General features: G+C 42.6%; 1 long non-coding RNA gene across 1 annotated transcript; it reads right to left on the bottom strand.

The window, feature by feature from the left end:
* Positions 1-2410: 2410 nt before the first annotated feature.
* Positions 2411-14798, bottom strand: LOC119134992. The gene is made up of 2 exons (XR_005100468.1): positions 14729-14798; positions 2411-2591 (listed from the first exon to the last, which is right to left on the bottom strand). It is a non-coding gene; the product is annotated as an uncharacterized LOC119134992 (long non-coding RNA).
* Between the last annotated feature and the right edge of the window lie 1351 nt (positions 14799-16149).

A 16149-nucleotide genomic window follows, 5' to 3' on the forward strand; every position in this document is an offset into this window, starting at 1 on the left:
TATTAATCAGGAACTCCTCTGGGGACTCTAATTGCATCAATTTCAGTCAGATCATCGTCGCCTCTCAAATTTAAAGACATTTTGGTTTTTTCCAGCTTTTTCCCAGATCTTGGCATGTCGATACATATACAATTTTGGTTGACTACATTCTCTAAAAGCAATGGTTTCTTTTCTTTTCTCTTTTTTTTTTCCAACGGATATTATATGGAACACTGTCGCACATTTCACAATCAGTAGACGTGACAGATTTCACACAATCTTTTGTCAATGGCAACGGTACAACATAAAGAATCGGTCGTAAACCCATACATATGACATTCATTATTTTTTCTGTCTTTGCAGCTTGTTTTGCCATTAGCAATCAATTGTTTCTTTTACCAGTCACCTGAAACAAACTATCCACATTCATTTTAGAGATATTAATTCCATTCTTTAACATCTACAGCTGTTGTTGACAAAGTATTATATCTTTACATAACGTTTTTGCCACTGTTAAGGCATTCAGTGTTTATTTTGAAGCCAATTCAATCCATTTTGAGAATGCATCTATTATGACCAGGCATTATAACCCTGTGGATTGAGTTTAGCACATGTTAAACAAGCTCTACAATTTTTTCATTTTTTTATAAATGTTTTGAATATGAATCAAATTCATATGTTGTATAAAGCTGACTGAACTGCCCCACTAGCCCTCCTCTTGAGCCATGTGACTCACACCATGGCTCAATATTGCTGCCCATTTGTATAGTTTTTTTTTTTTGTAGGATAGGTCAGTCTTTTGGTCATTTATAGATGCCATTCTCTACTCTTGCCCCTCTTTTCGTCCATAATTGAATTTCAGTCTATGGACTTTGTCGCTGCACATCTTTAAAAACGTTTCAGTAATTTAATCTGCTTCTTGTGTGTATAAAATTTGAAGCGTCTTTTCCACTACAGCTATGCGGTTCCGTCTGCAAGCTTGTTACCTCTTGACACCATATCAGTCTCGTGCGTGTGCCCTGCACACGTGCATATAGCTATTTTACGTGGCAATTGGACTGCTTCCACAACTAGCTTAGTTGTAGTTTCTTTAGTTACTTTTCAATCATTTTCTCATCGTTTATCACAAGAATCTTAGAAATTTGAATAAAAATCAAAATGTATGTTTTATTTTACTCAATTGTATGATTTAGAGAATCCATGTGTAGTAAAGTGTTGTATTACTACATATGATTTCATCTTCATTTAATTTGACACACCTTTCAAAATGCTTCTCAGTGACCCAGTGCACACATGTTTTGCGTGTGTAACTGGTTGTCTCAACCCGTGTTTCTCATCCTAATTTTTCCTTCCTCAAGGTGTCAAACCAATCCACTAATTGGAAAAGATAAAAAGCAACAAAATAACCGCCAGTAAATTAATATAATAGTTAATTGTTGTTTCTTAACTTCAACTCAATCGCTCTCTTATTCTCAAATGTAAAATCTTGTATAGTCTTGACACAACCAATCGACTATTCCCTTTAAATTTAGCTTCGAAATGTCGTTATTTTATAATTTTTCTTCATCCCATTCCAGAAAGTAAGTTCTTTCCATCTCTCAAATTTTGTTTCATCAAGGCTAGGCATTAATGCAGTGTGGACCAGTTTCTGCCCATAAACAAATTTTTTTTTCACTTCCTATTTTTACAAAATCGTTTTTGTTTTGCGGTGCAAATCAGATAGACTACAGTCTAAGAAATTCTTTTCTGCACCTATATTAGCCAATTTCATCCTTTTAACACATAACACTTACAGCACACAGACAACACAAAAACAGCAGAGACACAGCTCACAAACAATACCAACAAACAACGCTGCGCAAACGTCATCCTCTATTTTGACATTTTGGTTATACTTTTTTTTCTCATCAGTGCCTTTTATCCTTCATGCAAATATTGTCACATCTTCCTTAAGCATCACCCTGCTTCAAATATTCAAACATTCTCTGAGAAACTCACACTTTCCCTGCTTCGCCCGCAGCCATAGCAACCCCCGTGCGAGGGGGGGGCGCGGCATCAATGTTGATTGGTCACAGGTTGGCCATTTCCTGCAACAACCATGATGCCGGCCCACCGCCCACACGAGTATAGCACAGGCCCACGCGCACAGCCCCGCCCCGCCCCGCGACTACGCGCGAGCGCAGGCACGCTTATCAGTCTCACCCTCTCAAAGGGCAGGCCAACTTTGCTGTTGCCCCCTTCATCATGTTCACATTCGACATCTTTCACTGTCTTCTACACAACATTTGCTGTCTCTTATTCTCGTCCTATCAAACCACCGTTCTAGTCACTTTCTGCCACACACGTCTTATTTTCTCTACTGCCACACACTGCTCATCTTAGTTTCTCCAACCAACTTAAACACATCATCGTCTACTTCTCAATTTCCCTATTATTGCTCAACAGCCTCCTGAACATTCTCCATTACTGATTTCTTCCATAGGACACACATCTCACTCACGCACACATATACACAACATTCTTGAGGATCCTCTGCGTGCACACGCACACACACACCAGCACAAAAGGATGACGCACAACATATAAGACCACATAGAGCGCACTAAGAACACCTTTTTGCTCGTCTTACTTGTCAGATTTATAATATGGGACGTCAAACGCTGCGCGTTCGCTTCTCTTCTCGGGGGGGTGCTAATGGGACGTCAAACGCTGCGTGTTCGCTTCTCTTCCGGGGGGGTGGGGGGGTTGCTAATGGGACGTCAAACGCTGCACGTTCGCTTCTCTTCCGGGGCGGTGCTAATGGGACGTCAAACGCTGCGCGTTCGCTTCTCTTCCGGGGGGGTGCTAAGGGGACGTCAAACGCTGCGCGTTCGCTTCTCTTCCGGGGGGGTGCTAAGAGGACGTCAAACGCTGCGCGTTCGCTTCTCTTCCGGGGGGGGGGTGCTAATGGGACGTCAAACGCTTTGTGTGGCGGGCTCCATCTAGTGTGGAAACTGAGAAGTGCAACAGAGTTGAGCTCAAGCTTCTTGTGCGGGCCATATTCGATTATGTTTTCAGAATTTGCTGCGGGCCAATAAAGTTTGGAGACCCCTGATCTAGATCATTACTGTCATCATCTAGATCAGGGGTCCCCAAACTTTTTCCAATGAGGGCCACATAACTTTTCCCTTCTCTGATTGGGGGCCGGGGTCAGTTTCGAACAGAAAAAGTGTGACAATCACAGGTGTCCCGAAATGTAATCATTTAGTGTTTTCCAGAAAACATGCTGACACTCCAGCGCACCACACATATCCAAATATTAATAACCCTTTCTGAGATCAAATAGCCCTCTCTGGGTTCTTCACAGAATAAAATAACGCAGAAAATATATAGGCCAATAACACTATTTATGAACTCGATAAAGAATCAAATAACCCTCAGTGGGTTCTTAACAGAAAGAAAGTTATGCTGTGCCGTGCACAATCCTAGGTACAAGTTCAACTTCGCTTGAGACCCCATTCTTCCATCTCCCGGCTCATGCGTCCTATTAAACCCCGAGACGCGCCCACCATACTTGGGGCCCCGTCAGTCGTGATGCTGGCAACCTTTGCCCAGTCCAGATCCAACCGTCGAAAATATCCTCTCCAGTCGTAGTGCCTTTCAGGCTTTGTAGGGATGCCAGCTCCTCGCACATCTCAAAGTTTGCGGTCACTCCACGAATAAAAATAAGAAGCTCCGCGGTGTCAAGTCAAGTTTATTTGTACAGCCCTAAATCACAAGCAGTCTCAAAGGGCTTCACATAGACAAACAATTGACAATTATTATAAAGCATCCCCTGATCTTAAGCTCCCAAAACGGCAAGGAAAAACTAAAAAAAAACCCTACCAGGGGGAAAAATGAGAAACCTTGAGAAGGGACCACAGATGGAAGGATCCCCCTTTCAGGATCCCCCTTTCAGGACTTTTCTGCTCGCATTTGGCCTTGCAAGCTGGCGTACTTGTCTTTGTGACGGGATTCATATTGTCGACGCAGGTTGTATTCCTTGAATACCGCCACCATCTCTTGACAGACGAGACAAGCAGTCTTTTCTTTGAATTGAACAAAAAAAAAAAGTGTCCACTGCGGGTTAAATACCCTGCATTCAGAATAAATTTTTCTCTTACCCAACCTTTTTGCCATTATTCCGTTCTTTCACGTTCTATGACTGGGTTATGGGTGGCCATAAGGGTAAAAACGTGCTGGGGCAAAGTGAGGTCGTAGTAGCATTTTTTTCTCCGTCTCTGGTATTGTTTAGCATTTTTTTCCCATCTCTGGTATTGTTCAGGGGGTCTGGTATTGTTTAGCATTTTTTTCCGTCTCTGGTATTGTTCAGGGGGCCGGGTCTAATGCGGAGGGGGGCCGTATACGGCCCGCGGGCCGTAGTTTGGGGACCACTAATCTAGATGAAATACATCAGAACTTTTGCCTTTTTGGATCACTTTTTCAGCATGTCTGGCCCACTGCATAGCTGTTGTAACAGTAGCAGTATCCACTTCTACCAAGTGTTTCCTCACCCAGTTGCCTAAGTCAGGGGGGAAACCAGTGAGGAGCGCATTTTTAAGATGTTGCCGATAAGCACTCTCAGCTGCATCATCGAATGGGATGCCACTGTGCACCCAGAATTCTTTTTCAAATCTTAATTGAATGGCAGCCTCATCACTTTCTATCTTTCTATTTTTTGTCTTTTGAATTTGTTCCCTTCTCTCTTGTGAAGCTTTCAACCACATTCTAGCACAATTCAACTCTCTCTCTTTTCTTTTCTTTTTCAGTCCCTTTGTCGTCCTATCTACACTCTCCTCCAAAACATCAACCACTATCTCCCACACTTCAACTTTCAACTTCCCTTCTACTCCATACTTTTTCTTCCACTTCGGCATGTATTGCATACAATTAAGAAATTTACTCGCCATGAACTTCTCATCTTCTTCAAGAGCTAGAGATTTACCGTTCTTGTTTCCCATCTTAATTTGGTATTTTTTAGGTTTATAAAACATCCATCCATCCATTTTCTGAACCGCTTAGTCCCCACGGGGGTCGCGGGAGTGCTGGAGCCTATCCCAGCCGTCATCGGGCAGTAGGCGGGGGACACCCTGAACCGGTCGCCAGCCAATCACAGGGCACACAGAGACAAACAACCATTTGCACTCGCACTCACACCTAGGGACAATTTGGAGTCTTCAATCGGCCTACCAAGCATGTCTTTGGGATGTGGGAGGAAACCGGAGTGCCCGGAGAAAACCCACGCGGGCCCGGGGAGAACATGCAAACTCCACACAGGGAGGGCCGGAGGTGGAATCGAACCCGCACCCTCCTAACTGTGAGGCGGACGTGCTACCCAGTGCGCCACCAAGCCGCCCGTTTATAAAACATTTCTTCAAAAATTTTCTTTCTTTGAGAATACTCAATGCAGGTTTAAATTGACCTTTCAACAAATTACTAGCCTGTGTTATTGCCGTGGATCAATGCTAGAACTGCTTTTTAGTCAATTTATTCTACCAGTCACACTCTCAACCACACAAACTCCAGCGCTTTTTATTTTTAGGTCTATCCAGGATGGGTGTAAAACCCTCCCAAACAGCTTGGAAAAACGGACAAAAAAAGAATCTACGCCCTTCTTCAATTAGGAAAAAGAAACTCTGTTTTTTCTTAGCCCGTTCCTTCCACTGGGACTTGAACCCAAGCTGTTATTTGGCCGGAAAAACGTACAAAGAAAAATCTACGCTCTTCTTTGATTAACAAAAAAGAAGCTCCGTGTTTCTTAGCACGTTCCTTCCACTGGGACTCTAACCCAAGCCAGATCCCTCAGCTTGGAAAAACAGACAAAGAAGAATCTACGCACTTCTTCGATGAACGAAAAAGAAGCTCTGCTTTTCTTAGCCTGTTTCTTCCCCTGGGACTTGAACCCAAGCTATATCCCGTGCACCTTTAATTCTTTTTTTTTTTTTACGCGTAACTTTAGGGCTTTAACTTACCTGTCCCCTGGTTCGTTGCACTGCCGGATCCCGTCAATCCACCTCTGTCAGACGAAGGCAGACCTAAGATGCTGGCCCAGCGAAGAAATTCTCTTCCCAGGACTTTCTTTTCCAGGTCCTCCTAAAGGACGCTGGCTTGTCGACAATGCAGCACGTTCTGCTCCGTCAGCCAGATGGCGGGTATGAGGAATATTTTACGACGTTGTGTAAACAAGGCAACTTTGATTGCTTCCTCTGCAGCTAGTCAATCAATTCAAAAGATCTTAGCACTTTGTTCTACTACTTTTGTTAAGACAGGACAAGCTAGGTAAATCATTACAGGTTACATTTCAACATAATCATACGATGAAGATAATCTGTAAACCCTAACACCAACAATTTTTTGAGTGTACTAATATATTCTTTTTAATAACGTCACCAAAAGAGCCATATCTCAGCCAGCTCAGTGGGCTAGTGGTAGAGTGTCCGCCCTGAGACTGGAAGGTTGTGGGTTCAAACCCCGGCCGGGTCATACCAAAGACTATAAAAATGGGACCCATTGCCTCCCTGCTTGGCACTCAGCATTAAGGGTTGGAATTTGGGGGTTAGATCACCAACTGATTCCCGAGCGCGGCACCGCTGCTGCTCACTGCTCCCCTCTCCCCCAGGGGATGGGTTAAATGCAGAGGACAAATTTCACCACACCCAGGTGTGTGTGTGACGATCATTGGGACTTTAATCTTTAATCTTAATCTTTAATCTGGCTCGTGAGCCATAGGTTCTCGACGCCTGCGCTGAAGGGTACCCTATTTGAGACTGGGTGTAAACCATTCGCACTTTTGTATACTTTTGCCAGGCTCTTCAAAAGGCCATATGTATCAGCACAGTTTCCATGGTGTAGTGGTTATCACATTTGCCTCACACGCCAAAGGTCCGTGGTTTGAAACCAGGTGGAAACAAGTTTTATGATCCTTTTGATTTGTTCTTCAAAACTGTGAAACAAAAGCAATTTTCTAACGCAAAGAAATAGACTCCGCGTCGGGGAATTGAACCTCAATTTCATCATGAACCTCAATTTCATCATCATTTTAATAAACATTTATGTTAAAACTTGTCTGGTGTTTTATTCCTTGTTTTTATTTTTGCCCATTAAAACATAAAAATCTGACATTTGGTTAACTGCTTTATATGACAATATGCATGTTTTACGTTGTTATATGAGTTGGTGTCCCCCAAAATAACAAATTTCGGCATAACGTTTTTTTCCCCATTCAACCTTTTATTCAAACACAAACACCTTTGGCATCATAACACCATCAACTACAAGCCAACAAATACAAAATTAAAACATCAATGTCGGCATAACGTGTGTCGGCTGCGATAGCAGCAATGCTGTCTTCACTCACTCGTGAATCTTCGCGAACGACCAATCAGCAGCGAGCAACAGATGGAGGCGGGACATTACGAGTCAGTGACGTAAATTCCCGTTCATGAACAAGTCAGTGACGCAACTAACACCGTTCACGACCGAGTGAGAGACTGTTGCCAACGGATCAGTGTGTAGGTATTGTATTCTAGAAAGAAATGTCTGAATTACCCGAGCCAATTATTATTTTATATATAAATGTTTATGTAATTAAAAAAAAATTGGTGGGGGGGGTAGTTGTATTGTTTGATGCACATGGGTTGTTACCACGGGATGTTGTAATATAGAGAAAAATGCGTGCGTTGCCGTTGTCGACATTACCGTGTGTTTACTTGATTGTTTTTTGTCTGGTGTATTGTGAGGTGTATTGCTTAGTTGTGTATGTTATTGAAGTAAAAAAACAAAAAATCAGATCAGTGTACGTGTGGGTCGGGGGGGACGATTCGTTGAACGATTCATTTGAACGAATCTTTTGACATTCTAAAGATTCAGTTCACTTAAAAGAACTGGAATGCACATCACTAATTTACTAAATGTTAAAGTTAAGTTAAAGTCCCAATGATTGTCACACACACACCTGGGTGTGGGGAAATTTGTCCTCTGCATTTAACCCATCCCGTGTGATTTTAATCCATCCCCTGGGGGAGTGGGGAGCAGTAGCGATGCCGCGCTCCCGAATCAGTTGGTGACCTAACCCCCCAATTCCAACCCTTAATGCTGAGTGCCAAGCAGGGAGGCAATGGGTCCCATTTTTATAGTCTTTGGTATGATCCGGCCGGGGTTTGAACCCACAACCTTCCAGTCTCAGGGCGGACACTCTACCACTAGGCCACTGAGCTTTTGTGACTATGTGTCATGGAACTTAACCGAGCTCTGTGTGCCGTGTCTGTGCTCTGCCTATGTGTAAGTGAAAGTCACAAAGCTGTGTGCTGTGTCTGTGCTCTGATTGAGCACCTACGTATGTTTGGACAAATTATATAAACTAACTCTAACCCTATTAACACATTGATTGATATGATGAAGTATAGATGTTTGTATAAACTAATAAAAGTATGTAGACATTGCTGTTGCTCCCTCTTCAGGCCCTACACCAGCGGTGGCCAACCCGCGGCTCGCGAGCCGCATGCGGCTCTTTGGCTAGTTTCATGCGGCTCTTTTACGTTCATATCAACATTTGTGTTTATTTTTCGTGCGTATTTGCTTCGCTTGAGTTCAATATGGTATTTTGGTCAAACGCGCATGCGCGTGAGGTGAATTGGTTTTGCCCGCTTTTTTTATGAATGGCGACTGTGACTACGGGGGCCCATTAGGTCCAGAAAGGCTGACAAGACGCTTGCCAAAATGGCAAGGAAAAAATGCACAGCTAAACGAATATATGACGATGAACACAGGACGTTTTTAACAGAGTTAAAGTTGTTTTTTGTTGAACGCTATGGCAAGCCATTCTGCCTCATATGTCGGACGTCATTGGCGCATTTAAAAGCTTCAAATGGTCAGCGCCACTTCAGCTCACTTCATGCCAATATCGATAAGGACTGTGTGTGTGTGTGCGTGTGCGCGTGCGTGCGCGTGCGTGTTTGTGTGCGTGTGTGGGGGGGTGTTCATGTGTGCTCATGTGTATGATGTGGCTCTTTGCGATAACACAGTAAAAAATGTGGCTCTTAGTCTCTGACTGGTTGGCCACCCCTGCCCTAAACTAATCCCCATTCAGTTCCATCCATTCCATCCATTATCTGTACCGCGGGGGGTCGCGGGCGTGCTGGAGCCTATCCCAGCAGTCATCGGGCAGTAGGCAGGGGACAAGTTGTAACTGGTTGGCAGCCAATCGCAGGGCTCACGGAGACAAACAACCATTCGCACTTGCACTCACACCTATGGGCAATTTGGATTACTACGTAAATCGGCTGACCAAGCATGTTTTTGTGATGTGGGAGGAAAACTCGGGGAAAACCCACGCAGGCAACAGAACATGCAAACTCCACACAGGGAGCGCCAGATGTTTCCATAGTGTAGTGGTTATCACGTTCGCCTAACATGCGTGTTAGGTTTTTTCGCTGACCGAACAAATTTCAAGAGAAGAGCAACAGCAAACAAACCACAAGTGAGACAGAATATTAAGTCTTTTCTCGCGAGGAGTGCAGTACAGATAGCTTCACAACAATCTCACTACACTAAATATCTGTATGCACTCCCGCTCTTTTTATTGGGATTTGCCCTACCCACAAATCGTGAGACAAAAGCCCCTAAAAGAGGAGGGGGAACGCATGTGGGCTTTGCCTCGTAAGGAAGAAATCACTAGGTGTTTACATACTGATAAGAACATGTGGGAAGAGGAATTTGAGTGGCCTGGATAGAGAAGAAAACCTTTGACCTCTAGTCAAAACATAGCAAGGGATGCTTTACGACATTGTGTAGAATGGGACAAGCTAGGTTATTTATTACTGGATACATACATTCCGACATAATCTTACGATCAAGATAGTTTGGAAAACCCTGACAATGATGGTCACTTGTAGGTTCATCTGAGGTGCAAGACAGCAATGAGGCATGTTGTTTAACAAAGTGGTCTTTGTTAAAAAGGAACTGTCTCGGTAGATGTCTTCTTTTTGCTGAGTTGTCAGCTGGTCCTGTCTGACCCAGCTGTAACCTCTCTCCTGACCCAGCCGTAACTTTTCTCTTCTGTGGTACATCATAAAAACAGCAAGGCCAAACAGCAAGCATATATTGCAGTAATATTGCGGTAAAGCATTGATTAGAGAACGCATGATAACATATATATATATATACATTTTTCTAACAATTCCCTCCTCTTTATCATAAGTTCTCAGAGACCATCTTATCACCTAAAAGTGGCCACTTCAAAAAGATTTTCAGCCGTAGGATCACAAGTATGAGCACAAATAAGTTTACACCAAGAAAGGATAAACGTTGCGATATTATCATTCGGAAACACCCAGATCTGGGAAGAAGTCTGTAAACCCAAGTGCAAAAATTCCATCATCATCATCGTTATCATCAACATGCTGGCGTTCAGACATTAGGCATACCCCGGCCATCTTGTCTTCCATGGGCGATATTGCTGTAGTGATGAGACGATTAAACAGAGCACGGAGACATGGAATACAACAACAACCACACAAGGTGAGTATAGCAGTAATTGAGGACACAAGGGCTTTATACTTCCCAAAAGCAGTCATCCACTTGTTGTGCTCTTTCATCCTCGTTTTGAGGGATTGCAAGCTTGCAATCGCCTTCGTCAGGCTCCCATCAGGGGCGGTGTCGTTCTGGATGAAGGTGCAGCATTGTTCTCTGAACATTGCGCAGACCCTTCCTTTCTCAGACGACAACATAACAAGAGCATTGCGGTTCTGGATTGACATTAGGGAAGGCGTGGCTAGCTGTCCGTGCACTGCCTCAAGTCCCGCTTGTGTCCGTTTGCCCAATTTCTGCATGTTGCAATGGTTGTAATTTATCATGTCGACGTTTTTGTTCATCGTACACCACCAGCAAATGGAAGACTCCCATCCTGCTACAATTTGGTCAATTAATTCTTATTAATCAGTAACTCCTCTGGGGACTCTGATTGCATCAATTTCAGTCAGATCATCGTCGACTCTCAAATTTAAAGACATTTTGTTTGTTTGTTTTTCCAGCTTTTTCCCAGATCTTGGCATGTTGATACATATACAATTTAGCTTGACTACATTCTCTGAAAGCAATGGCTTCTTTTTTCTTTTTTCAATGGATATTACTATATAGAATGCTCTGTCACACATTTCACAATCAGTAGATGTGACAGATGTCACACAATCTTTGGTCAATGGCAACGATACAACATAAAGAATCGGTCGCAAATCCATACATATGACATATTCACTTTTTGTTTCTGTCTTTGCAGCTTGTTTTGCCATTAGCAATCAATTGTTTCGTTTTTCAGCAACTCTTATAGTTACCTGAAACAAATTATCCACATTCGTTTTAGATATAATCATCCCATTCTTTAACATCTACAGCGGTTGTTGACAAAGTACACATATAAACATCATATTTTCATTGCAGTCCAGATCCGACACAGCAGATCATCCTGCAAAAGTCAAATTGATCTTTTAAATTGCTACAATGCAGCATTGTTTTTTGGGAGTGATCAATATAAGTTGTTCACTCATCTCTCCCCTACTCATTATGACTTAGTTCCCACAAATACCATATTGCTGAAGTTAACAAAATGGCAACAAAGATAGCCACCTTACATGCAATAACGTCATTGTTCCATTTTCTTGTTCCCGGCATTTCTGAGGCTTCCTTTGGGTCACTTTTTCCGATTGAACGTTACCTCAAAAGAAATTACCCTTTTGTAATTTGCTAGGACCACCTCAACTGACCTTTCTGCTATTTTAATGGCAGTTGATGTAATTATCAATATTCAATGTGGCCCTTCCCCCTTGGAAGAACACCAGTGTTTCGTTTTCAATGCTCTTAATGAGAACGTGCTTTGTTCTTTTTGCCTTTAAAATATTAATTATAAATATAAAATGTAAATGCCAAATTTGAATCATCCTTAGTATCCCACTTGGTTTTGAAACATGGTAATCTATATTGTCGCCCAAACAATTTTTCATACGGGGTTAAACCCACAGTACTTGTAATATTTATGTACAGTTTGACCAGGTGTAAACATTTTGTCCATGATCTTCCACTTTTTTCCATGCACATTTTCACACTTTATACCAGTCCTGTCATGAGAATTAATTTCCGAAATCCCATATCTCGGTATTATTTCTTTACATAACGTTTTTTTTCCACTGTTAAGGCATTCAGTGTTTTTGTTGAAGCCAATTCAAACCATTTTGAGAATGCATCTATTATGACCAGGCATTATAACCCTGTGGATTGTGTTTAGCACATGTTAAACAAACTCCACAAAAATTTTGTTTTATAAATGTTTTGAATATGAATCAAATCCATATGTTGTATAAAGCTGAATGAACTGCCCCACTATCCCTCCTCTTGAGCCATGTGACACACACCATGGCTCAATATTGCTGCCCATTTATATAGGCTTTTTGTAGGATAGGTCAGTCTTCTGGTCATTTATAGATACCATTCTCCACTCTTGCCCCTCTTTTCGTCCATAATCGAATTTCAGTCTATGGACTTTGTCGCTGCACATCTTTAAAAACGTTTCAGTAATTTAATCTGCTTCTTGTGTGTACAAAATTTGAAGCGTCTTTTGCACTACAGCTATGCGGTTCCGTCCGCAAGCTTGTTACCTCTTGGCACCTTATCAGTCTCATGTGTGCCCTGCACACGTGCATATAGCTATTTTTCGTGGCAATTGGACTGCTTCCACAACTAGCTTAGTTGTAGTTCCTTGTAGTTTCCTTTCAATCATTCTCTCATTGTTTATCACAAGAATCTTAGCAATTTGAATGAAAATCAAAATGTATGTTTTATTTTACTCAATTGTATGATTTAGAGCAGTGGTTCCCAAACTTTTGCAGGCTGGCGCCCCCTTTGGCTCCCCAGTGAATTCCTAGCGCCCCCCCCAAGGCACATATGGAAACAAGTGTCTTGACCTGAATTAATTGATCGTCGATAAAAAAAAATTCTGTGCGGCTTGGCGGCCCGGTACCAAGTGACCCACGGACCGGTACCGGTCCGCGGCCCGGTGGTTGGGGACCACTGCCCTAACCAGCTCAACACAACACGGCGCGTTCTGGCGAGTCCCCAATTTCATGTTGACTTGAACTCAAGATGATGTTGACCGCCAGAGTGCGGTTTTTATTATAGATACAATTCTGAACATTACAAGCTTGAAATTATAAACCTGAGCTTTTGCTTTTGTAGTCTATGCTGTCGGATCTGACTGGGCCAGAGCGGCGTGTTGTGTACAAATCGACTGCCGCCCCTTTCTTCCTCGCCGCCCCCCCAGATCTTTCCACCGCCCCCAGGGGGGCGGTACCGCCCACTTTGGGAACCACTGATTTAGAGCATCCATATGTAGTAAAGTGTTGTATTACTACATATGATTTCATCTTCATTTAATTTGACACACCTTTCAAAATGCTTCTCAGTGTCCCAGTGCTCACATGCTTTGCGTGTGTAACTGGTTGTCTCAACCCGTGTTCCACATCCTAATCTTTTCTCCCTCAAGGTGTCAAACCAATTAAGATAAAAAGATAAAAACCAACAAAATAACCGCCAGTAAATTAATATAATAGTCAATTGTTGTTGTTTCTTAACTTTAACTAACTCAATCACTCTCTTATTCTCAAATGTAAAAACTTGTGTAGTCTTGACACAACCAATCGACTATTTCTTCTAAATTTAGCTTTGAAATGTTGTTATTTAATAATTTTGCTTCATCCAATTCCAGAAAGCAAGTTCTTTCCATCTCTCAAATTTTGTTTCATCAGGGCTAGGCATTAATGCAGTGTGGACCAGTTTCTGCCCACAAAAAATTGCTTGCCTTTCTTTTCTTCTTATTTCCACAAAATTGCTTTTGTTTTGCGGTGCAAATCAGATAGACTACAGTCTAGCAAATTCTTTTGTGCACCTACATTAGCCAATTTTAACACATAACACTGACAGCACACAGACAACACAAAAACAACAGAGACACAGCTCACAAACAATACCAACAAACAACGCTGCGCCAACGTCATCCTCTGTTTTGACGTTTTGGTTATACTCCTTTTCTCATCAGTGCCTATTATCCTTCATGCAAATATTGTCACATCTTTCTTAAGCATCACCCTGCTTCAAATATTCAAACATTCTCTGAGAAACTCGCACTTTCCCTGCGTCGCCCGCAGCCATAGCACCCCTCGTGCGAGGGGGGGCGCAGCATCAATGTTGATTGGTCACAGGCTGGCCATTTCCTGCAACAACCATGATGCCGGCCCACCGCCCACACGAGCATAGCAAAGGCCCACGCGCACAGCCCCGCCCCGCGACAACGCGCGAGCGCAGGCACGCTTATCAGTCTCACCCTCTCAAAGGGCAGGCCAGCTTTGCTGTTGCGCCCTTTGTCATGTTCACATTCGACATCTTTCAATGTCTTCTACACAACATTTGTTGTCATTTGTCCACACCCTCAGCTACGGCCCTCAAGCGAGGCCGCGCTGATGTCGTTTCATCATCTTCCTGCCTATGCAACAACAAGCTCTCTTTGGATTTTTCTTCACTTCCCTTATTCTTCAATTTTTCTTTCATAGAACACACATCTCACTCACACACACACTCATATACACACCCACTCATGAGGATCCTCTGCGCGCACACGCACACACACCAACACAAAAGGATGACGCACAACATACGTATAAGACCACATAGATCCCACTAAGAACACCTTTTTGCTCGTCTTACTTGTCAGATTTATTCTTTATTTTACTTCTAGAAGCTATTTGTAATTCTTTTCCATTTATTTAGCCAATTTTAACTTCAGTGTTTCTTTATCTTACTTTATCCCTTTAACACAAATATCTCCTGTATATTTAAGCTAATTTCTCTTTAATTTTGGCAGCCAGGTTCCCACTTCATTACATGGAAACCTGATTTGATTTGGTTTTGGCCTAATCATAACTGTCTTTGTTAATTTGTGCAGTCACGTGCCATGTGACCGTTTTCTCCGCAATTCCAGCATTCTATTGGAGGTTGCACAACTCCTCTCCCACGGCCTCTAAAGCCTCCTCTGTTAGACATTGCTCGCCCTCTCTGGCCTTTCTGTCCTCTGCCTGCATTTTGGTAAAAAGTGTCACTATCCTGGTCTACCAGAAAAGTGTCTTTTGAAGCTTTCATTTGTTTTCGTTTTTGTTTGTCTATTACTACTTTTTCCGCATGGAGGGCGTGATTTATGTATTTCTCCAAAGTTCCGGTGTTCATGCCCATATAATGTTTGATCACCCAGCCTTGTATTGCTGGTCTGGACCCTGCGTGGATGGCATTTTTTAATTGCTGTTGATAAGCACCTTGAGGCGCATTATCTTCCACCAGTCCACTGTGTGTTTTAAACACTTTTGTCATGCGCACTCGATACTCAACAAAGGTTTCATTATCATTTTGCTTTGTTCTCCCTATTTCTGTATAATTTGCTCTGATTTCCTTTGACCAATCCATTTCTAGCGGGCTTTTCTGCCTAGTGGCCCTGTCCATCAACCCATAAGGAGGAGGTGATTCCTCAATTTTGCGTGTGTCATGTATTTGCGGATACAACTTCGCTATGATCTTTAGTTTTGAATTTGTAGCATGTGTTTTCTCTTCCCGCTCTTGTACTTCTTCTAGTTCTCCCTCAAATTTATATTTTTTAACCCATTTATCGAAATCTTTTTTAAGTCGGTCGGGATCCTGCCTTTCAATTATTTTCCAATCTTTGCATTGTAGTTCATGTCGGGGTAGGGACTTTCGCTTACTATCTAAATTTCCCATGGTTTATTTTTCTAAATTTTGGAGTTGGTAGTTTGAATGGCACCTACAGTGTCCTAAAACCAACTTTATTCACAGGACAGTGGTTAAAAGTTCGATGTGTGGTAAGTCTCCTTTCACCTCCCCGAAGGGAGCGGAGAGTTTTTGCCTCTGCACCCACACAAAGCCACTGTTTACAATCCTGTGTGTTTATATAGAGGAGCGCTCAAATGAGATCACTCTCAGTCAAACCGTACACAAGCATACCACGCGCGATTTTTAATAACAGAGGAGTCCGCACTCCCGCTGCGGAATTTAACTAACAAAGTTAGGGGGCTCCACACCGCCCCTGCGGAATTTAACTGTTTC

The sequence above is a fragment of the Syngnathus acus genome, chromosome 15, assembly GCF_901709675.1.
Source record: "Syngnathus acus chromosome 15, fSynAcu1.2, whole genome shotgun sequence".
Lineage (NCBI taxonomy): Eukaryota > Metazoa > Chordata > Actinopteri > Syngnathiformes > Syngnathidae > Syngnathus > Syngnathus acus.